The sequence below is a fragment of the Ursus arctos genome, unplaced genomic scaffold, assembly GCF_023065955.2.
Source record: "Ursus arctos isolate Adak ecotype North America unplaced genomic scaffold, UrsArc2.0 scaffold_3, whole genome shotgun sequence".
Taxonomy (NCBI): domain Eukaryota; kingdom Metazoa; phylum Chordata; class Mammalia; order Carnivora; family Ursidae; genus Ursus; species Ursus arctos.
In genome coordinates, this window is record NW_026622985.1 from 47,619,069 (window position 1) to 47,640,188 (window position 21,120).

Genomic DNA, 21,120 nt, shown 5'->3' on the forward strand with positions numbered 1-21,120 from the left:
TCTAGCAAGAGACTGGCATCACTTAGTATATCTGAGACAGAGATGTGTGTGTGTGGGTTTTAAGAGAAACTGGACCCATGATTCTACTGTTGCCACCTTCAAAAAAACCCTCCCAAAACCAAAACATTCTAAAGGAGATACAGAGTAAAAGTCAAGACAGATAATTTCCATGACAGACAATGATTCAGTTTATGCAGAAGCTGATGATAGCTTGAATTGGAAGACTGTTTCAGAAATATTATAGATATCATTGCATTTTATTTGAGTTTATAGCACAAGTATTTTGCTGTTTTTCCCCCTTGGTTATTTGTTTCCTCTGCTAAATTTCAGCTAAGTTTCTTCTTCTTCTTCCTTTTCTTCTTCTCCTTCTCCTCCTCCTCCTCCTCCTCCTCCTCCTCCTTCTTCTTCTTCTTCTTCTTCTTCTTCTTCTTCTGGTTCCTTGTGATGTAATATGAAGTTGTTTATTTGAACTTTTTTTTTTAATACAAGCATTTATAGCATAAATTGAATTCTAACATCTGCTTTTGCTGCGTCCTATAGGTTTTGGAATATTGTGTTTTCTTTTTCTTTTGTTTTGAGACATAGTTTGATTTGCCATTTGATTTCTCATTTGGCCCACTGCTTGTGCAGTAGTGTGTTATTTAATATTGACATATTTAAATATTTAATATTTACATTGTAGATTGTCCAGCTTTGTGTTATTGTTGATCTTTAGTTTGGTACCATCGTGGTTGGAAAATATACTTGGTAGGATTTCAGTCTTCTTAAATTTGCAATATTTGTTATGTCTCCTTTCATGTGATTTAACTAGGAGATTCTACTGTGAGTACTTGAGGAAAATGTGTATTCTGTTTTTCTTGGATGGAATGTTTTGTATATATTTTTCAGAACTATGCATTCTGAAGTATGCATCAAGTAAAAAAATGTTCTTGTTGAAAAAAATAGTTACTTTAACTGAGAATACTCATTTAAAATAAGCACATCAGAGGGGAGGTGGGTGGGGGGATGGGTGAAATAGGTGAAGGGGATTGAGTACACTTATGATGAGCACTGAGTGATGATGTATTTGTTAAATACATTGTTAAATCACTATATTGTACACTTGAAACTAATATGACACTGTATGTTAACTATACAGGAATTAAAATGAAAAGCTTAATAAAAGAAAAAAATGAGTACATAAAAATTTTCAAGATTGGGGATATTTCACTTCAGTTTGTGGTAAAATCACCATGACCTAGTGTAATATAGGCAAAAAAAATCATTCGAAATAAATGTTTAATTGGTTTTGTCACTGGCTATAACTAATGGTGCTTGACAAAAGTAAATAAATTTAGCTGAGCTTTATTCTCAGGACATAGATGTTATAAATAGTGAAAACAGTTTTCAGGTAACAAATTCAGCCAGTGAGATTCTGACATAGAACTGAAATTGTTCATGGTTAATTTTATTTAATATTGTTTTTGTTATTAGTAAACATAAAGTCCTGTTGTCTTATTTCAAATTGTATCTTTGTCTGGCATAATGGTTTTGGTTTTACTTTTCAGAACTTCAAATTGAATATTCCTACTTCCATTCTGCAAATAATGTGTATTTCAGTAAAATTACCTGAAAGAATATATTTGTCTTACAAATGACAATATTCTTAGGATTTTTTTAAAAAAGAATTTATTTATTTATTTGAGAAAGAGAGAGAGAGCACAAACGGGGAGGAGCAGAGGGAGAGGGAGGGAGAGAATCCCAAGCAGACTCCCACTGACCACAGAGCCCTAGATCATGACCTGAACCAAAATCAAGAGCAGGTTGCTTAACCGACTGAGCCACCCAGATGCCCCTTGGGATTTAAAAAAAATTGTTTTGGACAAGGAAAGCTTGAAGGACGTATAATTTATTTATTTTTATTTTTTCAAGATTTGATTTATTTGTGAGAGAGAAAAAGAGTGAGCTAGTGAGGGAGGAGCAAAGGGAGAGGGACAAGAAGACTGCCTTGAGCAGAGAGCCTGACATGAAGCTAGATCTCACAACCCTGAGGTCATGACCTGAGTCGAAATCGAGAATCAGACGCTTAACCAGCTGAGCCATGCAGGCACCCAGAGGTATAATTTAGATAACAGATATTGAGAAGCAGTTATATTATTTTCTCAGCTATTTTATGCAAATGTAGTGGATATGTCATGTTCTCTTTAGGAGCTAACTATGAGTTCTCAATTTCTCTTCATCATTTATATATTTCTCGTTTTGTCACAAACAGTAAAATATGCTGGCTCATTTTTGGTACCTGGAACAAAGGGTCTGATTAAGAAGAGGAGCTTGTTCACAATGCACGTTGTCTGTCACCAAGATGAATATATATTTTGGATTTCTCAGCACTTTTAAACTGTTAAGATTTTAAAAAATTCTGTAAGAAGGTGTAGTTACGAGTTGTATACTGTACACACTGTGTTCTTTTATGTAAGTCCATCTTTGAAAGTCATTTATTTCTAGTTACATTGCCTTCTGTAGAGTGTGGAAAGTATGGAGAAATCTGAAGTCTTCACAGGTGGAATCCAGGGGACAGCTGATATTAGGTTGTTAATTGAGTGATTTTCATGCAGGTCATTGAGGTAAACAAAGATCTTTCTCCTCAGTGCCCTATTTTCCATCATTTCACCCTTTTATGATTTACAGTACCTCAAGCTATCTATAAAAGCAATTAAGAGTAGAGGGACTCCCCCCCTCCCTTTCCCCATGTGCCAATGACCCTTAAACACCATAGAGATATGTGACAAGTTATTATAAATGAATTCTTACATTGATTTTTATTTGATCTCATTTTACAGTTGACATAGTATCTATTGGACTTTAGTAAGGAAACATCTCTTTTTCACTTTTAATTGATTAGTATGTAGAGTGCTTATATGATTACAAGTAGTTGTTTTTAGGGTAATCAACTTATTTTTTAGGATAAGCAGAGTTCTTTGCTACAAATTAAATTTAACTCTCTTACTGAAATATTTTATTTTTGGTTTACATATCAGAAACTAGATATAGGGGTGCCTGGTGGCTCAGTTGGTTAAGCAACCAACCCTTGATCTCAGCTCAGGTCTTGATCTCAGGGTTGTGAGTTCAAGCCCTGTTTTGGGCTCTGTGCTGGGTATGAAGCCTACTTAAAAACAAAAACAAAAACAAAAACAAAACTAGATATAATTGGCCAGAAAATATAATGTTATCCTATGACTAATTTGCAGTAAAAACTACATTTTTAAGTAAATATTAGTTGGGGCCATATGAAATTGCTGATATTTGAGCACTGTTGGCCTACTGCATACAGTTAAACTTGATACTAAAAGCCAAAACATGGAATGTTATACTAATTAAAACAATAACAAAGCAAAACATGAAATAGGCAACACTTCACTCTTGGGGTGCAAATTTTTATGCTTAAGAAAACAAAAGCTAAAAGAAAAACACATATTTCTGAAGAACTTGCTGTTTTTATTATCATCCCATAAATGTGAAAAAGCTAATTAAAACTATTAATAACCAGAAAATTGAGGATAAACTTGAAGAGCCTATACCAACTAAAGTTGGATAAACAGCAAAAAATACATATGAGTTACTCTGAAATAATTTTTTGTTTCCTAATAACATCAAACTAACCAAACTTCCTGATTTTAATTAGTGAGGAACAACTTCTTGGTTATTTTAATCTACTTTTGGTACTTATTTCCTTTTTTTATTGTTATAGGATTAGATGAAATAATCACATCAGTTTGCTCCTTTGTAAAAGAGGAGGTTGTGCTAAGGTATCTTTCAGCAATAGGCTGCTGCAGAAATAGGGGGAAAAAATCTAACATGGTTTAAAGGATATTTATTTAAGCAGTATTTATGAGACTGGAAACATCAGAGTGGAAATGAGGTATGGTTTAGAAGCTTTTTTGCTTTAGCTCATTTATTTTTGGAGTTCATTAAAATAAAATGAAATTGTAAAAATTCAAACCATGACTGTTTTTCTCTTTGAACTTTTTAGTTCCTGTTGAAATTGGAGAAAAAACTACATAGTAATTGAAGTGGGCTACCAGGAGAGGCCAGGCTACCCCCTCCAGGGCCTTTTACAGTGTTCCACCACCTTCACTCATTCATTAAGCTCCTGTCATGTGGTAGGACTGGACTCATAGACTGTGGGGTGTGGACCTTAGCAATGGAGATCTAGGCACTTATTTGGTTAGCATATTGGGACTAGAACTCTCATACAGGGACAGGCTTTCATTAACCGAACTCACAAGATATTAATGTATAACTCCAAATATATTGGTTTATCACAAGAATTCTTTGCTCCAGATGATTTAGAATGCACATATGAGCCTACTCAGTGCTGACTCATGAAAGTTACTCTACAGGGAAAAATCAAATTATAACTGAAAGGCTACTTGGCGAGTAAGTTCTGAAGAGAGAATGGAATGAATTGTATGATTCAGTGTTTGATGTTAGTCTCTGATTATTTCAGTGTCTGCAGTTTCACAATAGTGATGCACCTGCCAGAGGGTCCATCTTGCTCAAACCTGCGGACCAGAGTATACTTCCCATAAGCAGTGTTTGGATGCAGATTATGTCTTTCATAGACTTCCCCTTCTTTTCTTCATTTCACATTATACTTTCATCCCTGCCCCAGAGTTTTATATTCCTTACTAACCCAACTCTCTAGCTTAGTGCCTTGCCCCAAAAGGTGCTCAAGAGACGTTTGTTAATTGATACTACATCTGGCTAGCTATAAGATTCTTATTCATTTTACCTCGGAAATAGTACAGATTTTATGTCTAAGATACATTAGGTATAAAGTATAAACTATAGTTTATTGGCAAATTCTAAGATGTGTATGCCTATAGTCTCTCACATGTGTGTGGATAAGAGGAAGGGCATGATACTTATCTTCTGTGCCTCAATGCTTTGGAAAAATAAACTTTCTGATTATATTATTCTGCAAAAGTTCCAGATATGCTGATGGATCTTGGAATTTTTTTTTTTTTTTGCTTGCCAAATAAAGATTTAGATTGTGAAGACTCTTTCCAGAGACAAAGCTTCAAAACTAGATGAAACTCAGAGCATCCCTGCTTCTTCCCAATTTAGTGAAGCTCTTTGTGCTGATAGTGATGATGGGTTGCAGGAGGGAAGAAGGGTAGGAAGAACCTCCTTTTGACACAATTGAAGGTCATACTTAAGATGCTTAGTCTTTTGTCAGGAACCTGAAACTTGTTGGTTCTAGTCTAGTCTTCACTAAATGGATGATTTTTACCGCTAAAGCTCCTGTCCCATTGTTAAAATTAAGGCATACACAAGGTATTTTGCCAGTAAATAGAAAAGATAATTCTAATGTTTTGCCATAATCCCTCAAGGCATGAGTCTGCAATGTAGCCTAATGGGTTGGAAAAGGTACCCAACCAACTTCAGAAAAATCAAAGAGGATTAATCTTTCAGAATACTTCTGAAACCACCAACTTCTGTTTTCTATTTTATATTTCTATACCTCAAAAAAAAAAAAAAGCAAAAAACTATTTCCCCACCACTCTCCCCCCCTTTTCTAAAAATAAATCCCTCTTCGTTTGCTACCCTGTAACACACGCCAAAATTCAGCCCAGAGTGAGTTTTTGTAGCCAACTTAGAACCCCAAAATAGAAACTGCTGACAGTTCCTTAAATACAGTAACACTGGCAGGTGCCTTGGTAATAAATTCACAAGCTTAGAATCCACAAAACAATAAAGTTATGCAAATTGGAGCATGTAGGAAGAATAATCTGAAACAAATGGCAAAGCAGTAAGTTTAGCACTGTGGCATCCTGGTTTTACTCACATAAAACAAATAATCCTGAGGAGATCTTAAGGAAATTTAAGATCAAGGAGGAAGAGACACAAACGTAATAAGTAAATGAGTACAGTTTGAGCTGACCAATTAACAATTGATTTCCCTGTCACCACAACCATAAGCAGAGGTGAGAAACTGATCATATGGTTTTGCATTTCAGGTATAAATAACAAAAGGCAAATGGAAAATAAGAAGAGAACTACCCTGATTGAACCTATCAGAGTTGCACTGTTTTAATTGTTCCTTCAGCAACATTCCCATCAGTCATATTCAGATTAGTTGTTTAATTTTAGTCCGACAATCAAGCATGCAATACATTTTGAATTCCATTTATTTTAAATGTCCCTGCTTAATTATCTTTTACGTTTGTTATTAATCTCTGACATTATTGGCATAATAGAAAGTTGTTTTTTTTAACAAAAAGAAAAGGCAATATGTTCAGCTAACTTATTTTTAGGAAATACATAGTTTCAATTAAAACTTAAAATAGCTCTGACAGCCACAGACAAAAATGGAGCTGAGGCATATAGCACCACCTTTTGTTAGGTGTGCGGTAAAATGTAACTTTCTGAACGTATGCTGTAGTTTGCAGACTATAACAGAAATATGTAGCTTTTTCTTTTTTAAATCACCTTTAATTCTCAGAGAAATTACAAAATGCCTGTTGCATACACAAGAGAAACATATTAGCATAATAACTATTTTAAATATAATAATGTAGTCATCCTGTTGGAAGTGAAGAAATAGTGACTGACTACATTTGTTGTAGGTAGGGACTGTAACTACCCTTTCTCATGCTATAATCTATTACCTGGTGCTGTTTTCTGACACCGGATACATTCTGAATAAATATTACCTGAAATAAAGGACAATATCATTTGCAAATCTAGGTTTCACAAAAATTGAGTTCAAGGATATGGAAGGGACCGTCTGTGCACAGCCTCTCAGGAAAAGGAGGTCTAGAGAAACATCTAGAGTCACAGAGCTAAGTCACAGATGCTAAGGTCACAGAGCCAGGACTGGAACCCACACATTAAACTTCGGTCAGGCTCAGTACACCTTCCATGACCACATTTGCCAGACATTTAAAAGTTTAGGCATGTTTAAAAATATTGCCAGTTATTTTCTCTGGAGTTCTAATTAAAATTCTTTCTAGGAGAGGAGAGGGAACTTTATACAGATATGAAATAGTTTTTCTGATTATTTCCTCACTTAAACATTTCAAACTAATGACTAAAATATTCTGGTGGAGACAAGACTGACCAGTAAATATTATAACATGGCCTGTGTAACCAGAGTTCCCCTGAGATGCTTTCCTTGTCCCATCTTAAAGATGATTTTTTTTCACAAGTCTGCAATTTGTAGCTGTGTTTAAGTGTAAAATTCTAAAATTCTCTTCCTAGTCCCTTATTTTTTAAAAAGATTTTGTTTATTTATTTGAGAGAGAGAGAGCACGAGCAAAGGGGGAGAGGCAGAGGGAGAAGCAGATTCCCCGCTGAGCAGGGATCCCAATGCCAGGCTTGATTCCAGGACCCTGAGATCATGACCTGAGCTGAAGGCAGACGCTTAACTGAGTGAGCCACCCAGGCACCCCTCCCTAGTTCCTTAAACTTAATTTTTGCTTTTATTCTAGCACATAATTGTTTTAATCAAATTAATGAGAAATACATAAGATTTGTGAATACATTCCATAATTGGGCCAATAAAAGGAGAGAGCACGTAGGAAGGGGACTATGGCAGAAGAATTAAAAAAAAAAAATTATTCTGCCCTGGCAACTCTGTACTAGATGTGAGATGGTAGGCAAGTCATTAAGCCTTTGTAGATTTCCATTAATTCATCTGTAAAATATTCTTTTTTAAATTCAAGATGGTGGTTATTTAAGTGGTTGAAAACACCACTTCTCATTTTGGCTTGTCTTTCGTGTTGAAGCTAGAGGAAGTTATTCCTTTTCATGTACAATTAGACCATGAGCTAATAATTTTGTTAGGGGCAAAGACATCAACAAGCACCTTTTTAAACACTGAGAAAGACTGTATTTCAGAAGTTAGAAGACCCTTTGATAAAACATCTATTGTGAAAAGTCAAACTTATATAAAGATCCTGATTAAAAGTATTTACTTGAAGTGAGAAGTCTATTTATCATGCCAAATTTAGTTCCTTGTACTGTTAGGAGTTAAGTTGTGTGCCAAAAGATAGACCATATTCTCTGATTATAATATAATAAAACCAGAAATTATTAACAAAAAGCTGTAACACAGATAATTACTTGGAAGGAATAAGCCATTCAAAACTGTTGGGTCAGAGGCAATTAAAACTGCTGTTATGAGTCATTTAGAAAATAAGAACACTATTTAGGAGGAAAAAAAACCCTCCTGATGTTCAGCAAAGCCGCATTCACAGGCGAATATATGGTGGTAAATTATTTCATTTTAAACTACAAAAAGTAAAACGCAACATAAGATGTTTTTTAAAATATAAAATTTAAACATAACAATATTAAGGGGAATTAGATGAGATAAAAAACAAAATTTAAAGAAACCATGAAAGGTGGTATTCATATATCCAAGAGCTGGTTCTTAAAAATAATAATTTAGGAGCATCTGGGAAGTGCCTGCCTTTGGCTCAGGTTATGATCTCAGGGCCCTGGGATGGAGTCCCTCATCGGGCTCTCTGCTAAGCTTCTCCCTTTGACTCTCCCTCTGTGCTCTCCCCACCCCCCCAAATAAATAAATAAAATAAAATCTTGAAAATAATAATAATAATTTTAAAATCTTTAGAAATTTGACTCAGAAAAAGTGTAAAGCAAAGTTATTTTAAAAATGAATAAAGTTGAAATGAAATAGAAATTTTAATAAAAATAGAACTTCTAAGCTGATTCTCTATGAAACTTGATAGGCAAAATTTTAGCGGCTAACTACTTATAATTTTGGAGTAAAAAACTGCAATATCTCAAAATGTTCATACCAGTAAGCTTTTCAAATTTTTAAGAAGTAAATTCTTATTTGCCTAAATAGAAATTTATAGAAAGTGTCCCAATTAATATTTTTGAAAGTCACATAATCCTGAATCTAAAACTTAGCAGAAAATATCACAAATATATATCTATACAACAATCCCTATTATGGATGTATAGGCAAGAAGTCTAGGTAAAATATAACAAATTAAATTTAGCAGTATCTTAAAAGAATAATTCACCTCAGCCAAGAGGTGACTTAGTGTCAAGAATTCATTAATAATTAATTACAGAAATGAATCAAGAGAAAAAAATATTACTAGAAATGGATAAAAAGCATGAAAAGTCAATTCCTATTCCTAGGGGAAAATATTAACTAGACATAAAATAACCTTCATTGTGTAAGAAAATATACTTCAGTCATTCTTGCCAAAATGAGGGTATTCTTATATTTGATGATATATTAAAGGTTATTGGTGGTGATTACTTTTTCAAAATATCAGAATTTTTCAAGTATATTAGTGAAAACACGCAATTATCTATTATTTGCAGAAACTCCATTAAAGTAACAATAAACATTTAAAAGTATAAACTCATAGGAGACAGTCAGTAGGAGAGGGAGATAATTACAGAGAAGGGATACCAACATATTTCTGGAACATGGGAAGAGGGCTACCTTAGAACCATGGAGGAAACTCAAATTCAGTTTCTACAGGGAGAGTACATTGAGAAGCAAGGTATTTTGTTCCCCTAAACTCAAAAGGATCCAGGGATTACAGGTGGGGATGAGGCTAATGACTGTATATAATGGTTGGTTGAAAGTTTATTTAAGTAGCAATCAGTCACCAGATCATGTCTCCCTTCTTTGCCCCACCACCCTACAGTTAGCAGACTACCCTTCTTCTTGCCCAATAGGGTTAGAGAAGTTGACTATTTGAAGAAATTAATCCACAGAATTTCGAGACATTGGGACACCTGGGATATGGGAAGCTGGAGGTGAGGAATCGGATTGATAAACGGGGGATTAAGTGCAAGTCTACATACTTGTCAACCTATTTCCCACTTACAGGCCTGAAGGCCTGATCTTTCAGAAGAAGTTTGAATTTTAAAGAGAGAAATTGAGCTTCTCAAACAGAAGAAAAGAAAGAAAGAAAAAGAAAGAAAAGTAGAGAAAGAAAGAAAGGGAGGAAGCGAGAGAACGAAAGAAGGAAAAGAAAAAAAGGAAAGACAGAAGAAATACCTTTAATACAAAACAGAAGAAAATTTAGAACAATTTATCAATAATCTCAGAGAAGCAATATATTACATCAATTATACAAGAAAAGGATACTGTCTTTGTTCTACCATAGATTCTTTTTCTTTGCTTTAGACTCAATCAGTCTCTCTTCCTTTTTTTCCCTTGGACTTTGTTCATTTTGACTCTTTCCATTTCTTAGCCCTGCACAGTCTTTATGCCACCAAATTTCTAGTCTTCTTCGGCTGGGAGGACTGACACTGAGAGATCCCACCTCCTGATTCATCCTGGATTGCTCAGGAACATGTTCCAAGGTCAGACCAGGCCCATGAAATTCTTGATACAGATGGATTTGCTGCTAAGCCTGGTCCAATGCAGAAGACTGTGGTCCCGTTTTTAATTCCTTAGCCTCCAAGATTCTACTGGGCAGTAGAGGAGGAAAAGGGTGAGAATGAGAAATGTTAATTTTAAAAATGTAGGAAGAACATTTTGGAAGAGATTAATAGGGAAATTAGACTTATTCTCAGGGAAGGGGTGGGGATAAGCGCTGAGCTGCTGGTCTCTCTAAGAATGCTTAGAATCCCTCACAGAAGAAAGTGAAGAAAAGGGCAGGACTATGAGGCACTCTGTATGTAGGATGATTCCAAATCATTACTTTCCCTCTCTATCAGCAGAAGAGATGAGTGGGGAAGGGATCATGCTGGATGCAGTGGTGAAGTAGGGAATTTTATGTTTGGGAGACTAATCCAAATGTCAGTCAGTCATGAAACAGTATAATTCAGAAAGCTTTTTGGCCACACAAACATTTTGTGGCTTGCAGTTTTTTCACTTGTTTATTTTTTATTGTTCATAGGAATTACATAAATTATATAATTATGAAAATATAGAGTTCAAAATAATCATTTTCCTTAGGAGAATCAGGGATTCATCTCTAGTCAGCATGCCTGGGATCAGATTTTCATTCATTTGCTAGCTATAGGACCTTGGACAAATGTTTTAACCTCTTGTGCTTCAGTTTCTCCATCTGAAAAATGGGAATATTAATTTCACACAGTGCATATTGTATCATGATCAAATAACTATTATTATTATTAATATTAATGTTTTGGTATAGCCTCATTTTGACTTCCCCATGAGATGCTTATCTAATTTTGATGACCCGTTTGTTGTATCTTTTCTTTTTTACTTCTCATGTGTTCCCATTCAAACACCAATGCAAACGTAGCCACATATATAAGTACAGCTCAACAAACAAGGGGCTGTGCAGTGAATTCTGTAAACAGAAGCTTGTTAGTGTAACGTTAACAATATTTAATAATGTGAATAACAATATCTTCACTTTAACATAGGCACTTTTCGTTATGAATATATGTGCTTCCTTCTCTCTATACCTTAAGGAATAAAACTGATGGAAATTTGGTTGCAATTCTAGCCATTTGAGAAAGAGTCGATGATAATTGCTAGCTTAATTTCATGTTAAATAGTTCTAAAATGTCACTCTTCAAGTTGAGGTGGGTATTGATATACATGGTAGGCCTGATGATGAGTGAAATTTGAAATGTTTTTCTGTTAATTTCATGTTTCATAAGCAGGCAAACTATTGCCACTATTTATTCCTCATCTGTTTTCTTTTGAGGAAGCCAACTGAACATTAAGTTCTTGTGGATGTATTTCTTTAAAAAGTAGTGGTGCCATACCACGTACTGTCATTATTTAAAAACTATGACATTCTGACAGTGTGTCAGAAAAAGTGGTGGCTCTATGAAATTTACATGCCTAAGTTTGTAACTAAAACTAATTTTGTCAGGGAATATTTTATAATTACCAAATTAAAGAACTGTATAATTAAAGTAAAATGAGCTCTGCATGTGCCTAGAAACATAATCTCTTAATGCTTTTGTTGGTTTTTCTCCAATGACATTATTTTGTAATGTATATAATTTACTGCAGAAATAGTAACGGAGTAAGGTTGTTTTCCAGAGATTTGCAATCATTTGGAGAAATCCATGAACAAGTTAGAGTATTGAATTATTTTCACATCCAATTTAGTGATTTTTAAAAGAGGAACAGCAAATTAACCAACTTCAAATGCCCCCCTCCTTCTCATACTTCTGTATTTTATTTATAGAAGAGGAAACCTTTCTTCATTTCTTCCTGTCAGCTGTGCAGAGCCAGTTCTACTGAAATTGGGTAAAAGAATATCCAAAATACTTTTTAGCACTCTGAGTCCACCTTTGTTAAATAAATTGATTGAGATGGTTATTTTTCTGGTTAAGTTGATACGGAGCTTTAAAAACAGGTTATATTTTTAACAGTCCTATATAAAACTCTAAAATATGCTTTCAGTAAGGATAATTTATTATTACAGATGAATTTTGTGGAAGTGTAATTAATATTATTTGTATTTTGGATTCTAACGTTATAATAATGTGAATTCTTAGTTCCTTGATCTAGAATTTTCCTCACACGGGCCACTTACTCATCTTTAGCTGGTCTGGTCATCTTGTAATAGTGTGAGACTTGAGGAGTGTGTATGTTCCACAGTGGACTTGATTACTACTGGATAAAGAGCGTAGTAGCCGTGTCGGCAAAACCATATTGGGTCTATTTGAAGGAGCCTGTTTAGGAAATTGGACACGTGCCACTATATTCAAGAAAGATAATGCATATTTATGAAACCATTGCTCTTTCTGAAACTTAAAGGAAATGGAAGAATAGCATCTATGTGAGAAAATTACATAGCTGTGAATTATGGATATTTACTTAACGTCTCTGGGCCTCAGTTTTCTCATCTATGAAATAAAGAGATTTCTTACTCTCTCTAGTGACCTCACAGAATTTTTCAAATGAGATCATGATATAGTCAATATGAAAACGCTTTGAAAAGTGTAAAGCACTATGCAAGTGTAAGGGATTGTTATTTTTCATTATTGTTTTCTTATCTAGAACTACCATGGAGATAAGCGCCTTTATTTTATTTAAACAAGAAGGGAAATAGAAAATTATTGTATTTAAGGTATTCAGGTCTAAGAAATTAGAAACAGAATGTGCATAAGCCTCTGATGAGACAAAGTATGTATGTAAAATCAATTGGATATGCAATAGCAACTTACTATGTTGGCAAGTTGAAGCGTGTGGTAGAGTGCCATTACTATTCATAGAGGGATCTGAACAGAGTAAAAGGAATGATGATGATGTTACAATGATAATGACAACAATTACAAAGATATAAGCTGTACTGAAGCTAGGGTTTGTCTCTTTTTTCCTAATGTTTTCTGAGCCAAGAATTAGGCTCCAGTGCATAGATCCTTAATAAATATTTGACAATATGAATAGCACATACTGTTAGGTACATTCAGAATTTGCACCTGTTTCCACATAGCTCATCAAGAATTGATTTATTATTTTTCTGCTTCTCTTGAGATGATTATGTGGTTTTGTCATTTATTAATATGGTATCTTTCATTAATTGCTTTTCAGATGGTAAACCAATCTTGCATTACTGAGGTAAATCCCACTTGGTCAGGGTTTATAGTACTTTTTATATATTGATGGATTCTATTTGAGGAATATTGGTCTGTAATTTTCTTTTTTTTTTTTTTAAGATTTTATTTATTTTTGCAGGGGGGCGGAGCACAACTATGGGAAAGGGGCAGAGGGAGAAGCAGACTCCCCACTGAGCAGGGAGCCTGTTGCTAGAGTCAGTCCCAGGACTCAGGGATCATGACCTGAGCCGAAGGCAGGCACTTAGCCAACTGAGCCACCCAGACGCCCTGTATTTTTCTTTTCTTGTAATGTGTTTGTCAGATTTTGGTATCAGGGTAATGCTAGTCTAATATTGGGACTACGTCGGGAAAGTCACTTGTCTTCAGTTTTCTGGAAGAGTTTGCCGAGGGTTGGCATTCTCTTTTTCTTTTAAATATTTGGTAGAATTCAACAGTGAACTCCTCCTAAACCTGGAGTTTTTGTTTGTTTGTTTTTGTTTTTTTTTTACAGGAAGATATTTAATTACTAATGCAAATTCTTTAATAGATGCAGTGTTATTCACATTACCCATCTCTTCTTGAATTTGGTAGTTTGTATTTTTCAAGGAACTTGCCCACTTTCTCTAGGTCTTCAGATGTGCAGGCATAAAGTTGCTGGTAATATTCTCATATTACCCTTTGACTCTTTGTAGAATCTGTAATGATGTCACAGATTTCATTCCTGATATTAGTAATTAATGTCTTTTCTCTTTTTTATCATCATCATTATCATCATCATTAACTAGAAGTTTACCAGTATTATAAATCTTCTTGAGTAATCAGCTTTTGGTTTCATTGATATTCTCAGTTATCCTTCTGTTTTCTGTTTCTTTGATTTCCACTCTGATCTTCATTATTACCTTTCTTCTACTTGCTTTGAATTTGATTTGTTCCCCTTTTTCTAGTTTCTTATTGTGGAAGCTGAGGTAATTGATGTGAGATTTTTCTTCTTTTCAATTATATGTATTTAGTGTTATAAAATTTCTCTTAAATACTGCTAATACTGTCTTAGCTACATTCCACAGACATTGATATGTTGTGTTTTCATTTTCATTTGGTTTAGAATAGTTTCTTTTTTTTTAAGGGTATACCATGATGATTTCATATATATATCTGTTGAGAAAGAATTCCTCCTATTGAAGTAATTAATACATCCCTCACCTCATATATTTACTTTGTTTTCCCCTGAAAACATTTAAGTTCTATTCTCTTAGCAAATTTCAATTATATGACATGTGTTATCAACTGTAGTCACCATGTTATACATTAGATCCTCATACCTTATTCATCTTGCAACATATCTTAAAACTAAAAGTTTGTACTTACCCTTTCCTTATCCTCCTCCTAGACTCAAGTCCCAGGGAACAACTAATATAGGTTTGTCTTTTTTTTTCCCTTTTAATCTCCACATAGAAGTAATACCATGTAGTATTTGTCTTTCTCTGGTTTATTTCACTTAGCATAATGCCCTTCAGGTTCATTTGCTGAATCATAGGTTGTTCTGTTTTTAATTTCTTGAGGAACCTCTATACTGTTTTCCATAATGACTCTATCAGTTTACATTCCCAACAACGGAATACAGCGTTGCGCTTTACCTATTCACCAGCATATGTTATCTCTTGTCCTTTTGATGATGACCATTCTAACAGGTGTGAGGTGATATCTCATTGTGGTTTTGATCTGCATTTCCTTAATAATTAGTGATGAGGAACACTTTTTCATGAACCTGTTCACCATTTGTATGTCTTCTTTGGAAAAATGTCTATTCAGGCTATTTGCCCATTTAAAAATTGGGCTCTTTATGTTTTTGCTGTTGAGTCGTATGTGTTCCTTGTATATTTTGGATATTAACTCCTTACCAGGTATGTAGTTTACAAATATTTTCTCAGATTCCATAGGTTGCCTTTTTATTTTAGTGGTTTTCTTTGCTGAGCAGAATCTATTTAATTTGATGCAGTCACACTCACTTATTTTAGCTTATGTTGTCTTTGCTTTAAATGTCACAGAATACTTTCTAATTTCCCTTTTGATTTATTATTTGCCCCATGGATAATTTGTAAGTGTTTTATTTATTTTCCAAGTATTTGAGGATTTTCCCAGATATCTTTCTGTTAGTGATTTCTAATTTATTACATTTTGGTCAGAATATAACTTGTATGAATTGAATCCTTTTAAGTGTACTGAGATTTGTCTTGTGACACAAAATATGGTACCACGTTCATAGGCAAATGTTTCACATGTACTTGAAGAAAATGTGTATTCTACTATTGAGTTTTCTATAAATGTTAATAAATTCAAGTTTGTTGATAGTGTTATTCAGATCTTGTATATTTTTACTGATTTTTCTATCTACTCTATCAATCGAGGGAAGAGTATTGAAATCTCCTATTAAAATTGTGGATTTATCTATTTCTTCTTGAAATTCTATTTGCCTTTTTCTCTATTTAGAAGCTCTGATATTAGGTACATAAACATTTAAAATTGATATAACCCATTGATGAATTGATTCCACTATCATGAAATGACAATTTTTACCTTTAGTAGTATTCTTTGCTCTGAAATTTGCTTTTGTCACAGCTGTCTCTTGATTAATGTTAGCATATATTTTTCAATCCTTTCACTTTGAGTCATAATACTTACCTTTGTTCCTCTGTACTTAAAGTGTGTCTTCTCCCCACCCTCCCATTCCCTGTACCCTTGGCTGTTTTTAAAATTTTTATTCTCTTTATTACCATTTTGGAACAATTTGATTATAATATTCTTTGGAGTAGTTTTATTCATGTTTCTTCTGCTTTGTGTTTATTGAGTTTATTGGATCTGTGAGCGTATGTTTTCCATCAAATATGGACATTTGGGGGCCGTTTTCTCTTCAAATATCATCCATCATTTGGGAGTTTCAAAGACATGTACTTTAGCCCTATGAAATGATATGATCCTCTTATATTTTTAAAAATTTCTCTTTTTGTGTATTTCATTTTGGTAGTTTCTGTTGCTATGTCTGCAAGTTCACTAACCTTTTTTTTCCTGAAATGTCTAATCAGCTGTTAATCCCATCCAATGTATTGTTCATCTGACACATTGTAGTTTCCATTTCTAGAACTTTCATTTGGTTCTTTCTAACATCTTTTCGTGTCATTACTTAACTTTTTGAATAGGTGGGATACCGTTTCATAACTGTTTGAATATGGTGTTTTTTTTAGTTAATTTTAAGGCATCTATTATTTTTGAGTCTGTTTTGGTTGACTTTTCTCCTTAGTTGGGGTCATATTTTCCTGCTTCCTGCCATACCTGGTAATTTTTATTATATGCTAAACATACCTTCTTGAATGCTGAATATTTTTTGTATTCCTCTAAGTATTCTGAGCTTCATTCAAGGACACAATGGAGTTATTAAAAACTTTTCTCCTTTTGATTCCAATTAGACATGACTGGAGTAGCTCTGTCTACGGCTTATACTTTGTTGTCCTCAGACTTTCAGCTTTGTCTCTTTGCCTCTGGGAGTCTCCTGAGTTCTTTCTGGGTTTCCACTCACTGTACCATTACCAGAAAGCCGTTTAAGACATTAAGCTGTGCAATCTTTGGGCCTGCTTTGTATATTTTGCATCTCTCAGGGATCACTGTGCTTTGTTGCCTGATGTTCTAGTGTTTTAAAACCATTGTTTCACATATTTTGTCCATTTTTTGGTTGATTTAGGTAGAAGAGTCCATTATTTCATCTTGACAGGAAATGGAAGTTTCTGATTCATAGTAATTTTTGTATCATAAGAATAATGTCCTAAATTTTTTTCTCCTTTTAATTAAGAAGCCTAGTTTCTCAACCTCTATGTGCCTCAGTTTCCTCATTTATAAAATTAGAATTATAATTGTGCCCATTTTCCAGGTTGTTGAGAGATTTCAATGAGATACCAGTGTAAAGCATTTAAAAAGCACATAGAAAGCTTCTAAAATAAATTCTAATAAATAAAGTCATCTTATTATCATTTCTGTTCTGTTACAAATCACACAAAACAGTCTCTCATTTTTAAATACTTGTCCACTTAATTTGATTCACTTTCTACTTCTGTTTAAAAAAAGCTTAATATTTATATTCTATGTAAGCAAAGGGTTAAGGGGATCTACTGAATAAGTGAGTAGAATTATACATCTTGAAAGACATAATAACCGTTAATATTGTCAGCTGGGTCTTCTTGAGAGAAATTTTGTCAAGGACACTTAATATGGTGCTCAAAATATTCTTCTAAGAACGAAAGCCCCTATCCAGACAAAAGATTCCCACTAACAACTCACCCAAGTCATTTATTTGTGATTTGGATCATCTCTGTACTCTAATTGCATACCATCTTCTCTTGTAAAGGGAGATTCACATTTAATCTTGTCTGTCCCCCCCCCCCCCAAAAAAAAAAAAGCTGGGCTGTTTAACCAAAACAAACTCAGCAGCTTGGGATTTACATATCTCTCTGGTATCTTACTCATCATTTTTTAAATGCTCGGGTCACTAAAGTTATGCATTGGGAAACATTTCGGCATTCCCTAAGGTGAAATATAGAAGCTATTTAATAGTAAATATTTCGTGTCTTAGGAACTTTTTGCAAGGAAGGTAATTAGTAAGTTGCTATTTAAAACCTCCAAGGGAATTTATTGTATATAAATTTTTAATGCAAAATTATAATACATTAAACAATTTAATGGAAACAATATTAGACACATTTCAGATCATCATAGCATTCAGATTACCTACAGTAATGTATATGGTGGATGCAACTCAGCTGTATCTGTTTGCAGAATATTGACAGTGAGGAGAAGGAACTATACATTAAATCAAAATTAAAACTAAAATCCAAACTAATATTTGCATATTTTTGTTTTTAAATAGAATAGGACTAAAATATATTCTTTTAAAAAGATTTTATTTATTAATTACAGAGAGAGCGCACGAGCATGAGTGGGGGGGCAGAGGGAGAGGGAGAAGCAGACTCCCTACTGAGCAGGGAGCCCAACTTGGGGCTCGATCCCAGGACCCTGAGATCATGACTTGAGCTGAAGGCAGATGCTTAACTGACTGAGCCACCTCAGCGCCCCTAAAATATATTCTTTTAAAAAAGATAGCAAAAGATAAAACATAAGAAATATATTTGGTCCTAGTTAGAAGACTCGTTTATCTTCTCTATTTGGATTCAGTTAAAGAACAACCATTTTAGCATAGATTTTAACTATACTAATCTTTATTGCCCTAAGGAAAAAGTATTTTTATTCTAACAAATTTAGCTTTACATATGTATTTACTTCCACCAGAATGAATTATAGTATTCTTTTATCAAAAACTAAGAGTGAATGATGTTTATTATAGGGTACCCATTAAAGTAATAAAGTAGTCAAATATTTCCAGAAATAACATGGGGAGTTTTTTTCAGCAACTCAGCTCTATTGGATCCTGATCAAACTATATCTGTTTTTACTGGAATTTCTTCCATAGTGGACAATTCGGTAAGAAGATCCTTTAGTAGGGTCTTAATGAGTAATTATTTGGGGGGAAGAGTGGTATATTTGACAGAAAATATTCACTTTCTTAACAGAGTTTTCTCATTAAAATCGTGCCCTAAATCAGGGCATTTTTCAGATTATAAGTGAAAGCTTAGAAATGCTTTTTTAAAATTATTATTTTCCTTTTGCAAATCATGATTAGTGTCTTGAACCCAGTAGGTGCAAATGCCTAATTTGATATAATGGTAGGGGTATCATTTATTGATTAGCTACTATGTGGTGGAAACTAGGTTAGACACATTTATCGTCTCATTGACTCCTTCAACAAGCCTTTGAGGTATTATTATCACTATCTGACAAATAATGAAATTGAGGCTGAGAGGTTAAGGATATTGGCCAAGTAGCAAAGAAAGATCTAATAAAATTGCCTGATTTCAATGCCAGATGATGATAGTGACAATTTCATGGTATCTGTTTTCACATATGATTTCCAGAAATAGTTCAGGTAGTATTAAAACTGAGATTGCAAATCAATCTATCACTCTGTTGGTCTTGAAAGCATTTTTCTTTGCATCCAAAATTACCATTGTAAAGTTTTCAGAGAGGATAGAATCTGCATATTTGAGCCTTTGTTTTGGCAGAAAAAAATAGGAGTTAAAAATGTGCAATTTGTTCAAAGTGCAAATATGCTGTGGCATTTTGGCGTTGTTCCAAGGGCACAGATTTAACTTGGAATTTTGGTGGCTGTTACTGGGAATGTACTGTTTATCAAATTCAGTGTTAACTGCACAGTTGAAGATTTTCTAGCAAAACTCTTTCTCTTTTTAACTTGAAAAAATTCTTTCCCCAACTTCTGAGGGTTGATAAGTAAAATCCATAAAAAGATATGGTTTTTGATGAAGAATGTCTTCTATTAAAGGGTAATCCATGAGGTCATTCAACAGAGAGTTTGCATAATCAGAATTTGGATGATCTGAAATCTCTGCTAAAACCTGATGGCTTTACATTTTTTTTTTATGTCCTTACATCTTAATGCAAATAAGAGAAGATGAAGTTTGTAGCCCTTCACTGCCTTAGTGAGTGAAATAAGCAGCCAACAAACACCTCTTGGGTGGTGGTAGATGGTCCTGAAAGGTTTGATAGGTAATATTTTACTCAGATGCATTGGTAATTCTGTGACCTGAAGGGGTTGTTGCGTTTCTAAAGGCCAGGATTTCCTTTCTTCTAGATAATGCTGTGTCCTATGCATAATATGTCTTCAAATTAAACATTATGAACATGGAATATATTTTAGCTTTTGCCAAAAATTTTTCCTGGTATACTTTTTCATTGCCTTTAGAAATTACCGCCTCATCTGTACTTCCAGAGTTGTTAATTCATGCAGATCATGTCAGGCGTCATTCTCTCTCATATGCTGGAACAAATGCCTGATTAAGAGGTCGTTGACATAGGAATCATTATTCTCCTAGCTGACCACACAGTGGAATTCAAGAAATTGTTAGTTGAATGAATTCTTGTTTAATAAGAGTATATGATTATCTGCTAGTATGACAGTTTGTTCTCTTTATTAATCAACCGAAGATGAAAAAAAATAAAAAAGATGACATGGTTTTGAGGTCTGAGTGAACTGATGAAGAAATTCTCTGTTAGTTTATTTGGCTCTCCAGAATATATGTAAAAAGGTGAATTTGTTTTTCACCAGGTGGATGATAGATAATTCAAAATCATTTTATCTCTAGGTTAAGGCCCTAAAGCATCTTTTTATCTTTCTTCTTTGATTGGGCGACTGATTCTTTCCAGGTTGTCCCACCTGTACCTCCACTTAACATTTTTCTTTTCTTTTATCCATATTTTGGCGGTTTTACTCCCCCTGCTGGCCCCTGGCATGCATTAGAGTTGAATCTTTTCCAAGGACTGTAGTTAATTGTTCCGTCTTGTTTTTCTTAAAGCCTCATGTAGAGTAATACTTACGTCCTAAACATAGCAGCAACCATGTGATTTTAGATGTTTTAAGTTTTTACACACTTTTCTTAAAATTTTTCTGGAGAGACTAGAGTACACCAATGCTAATTGAGAAAATATAAATAA

The 21,120-nt window shown here is 34.0% G+C and overlaps 1 protein-coding gene across 13 annotated transcripts in view; it reads left to right on the top strand.

Moving 5' to 3' along the window:
- HDAC9 (histone deacetylase 9) overlaps positions 1 to 21,120 on the top strand; it is a 906,012-nt gene that overhangs the window by 219,722 nt on the left and 665,170 nt on the right. For 3 of the 13 annotated variants that reach the window (XM_048213040.2, XM_048213045.2, XM_057304376.1), the window contains exon 2: positions 12,156 to 12,217. The exons of the other annotated variants lie outside the window; for them this stretch is intronic. The gene's annotated coding sequence lies outside the window, so the exon portion shown is untranslated. The remainder of the gene's footprint in view (positions 1 to 12,155; positions 12,218 to 21,120) is intronic. 13 annotated transcript variants of the gene reach the window in all.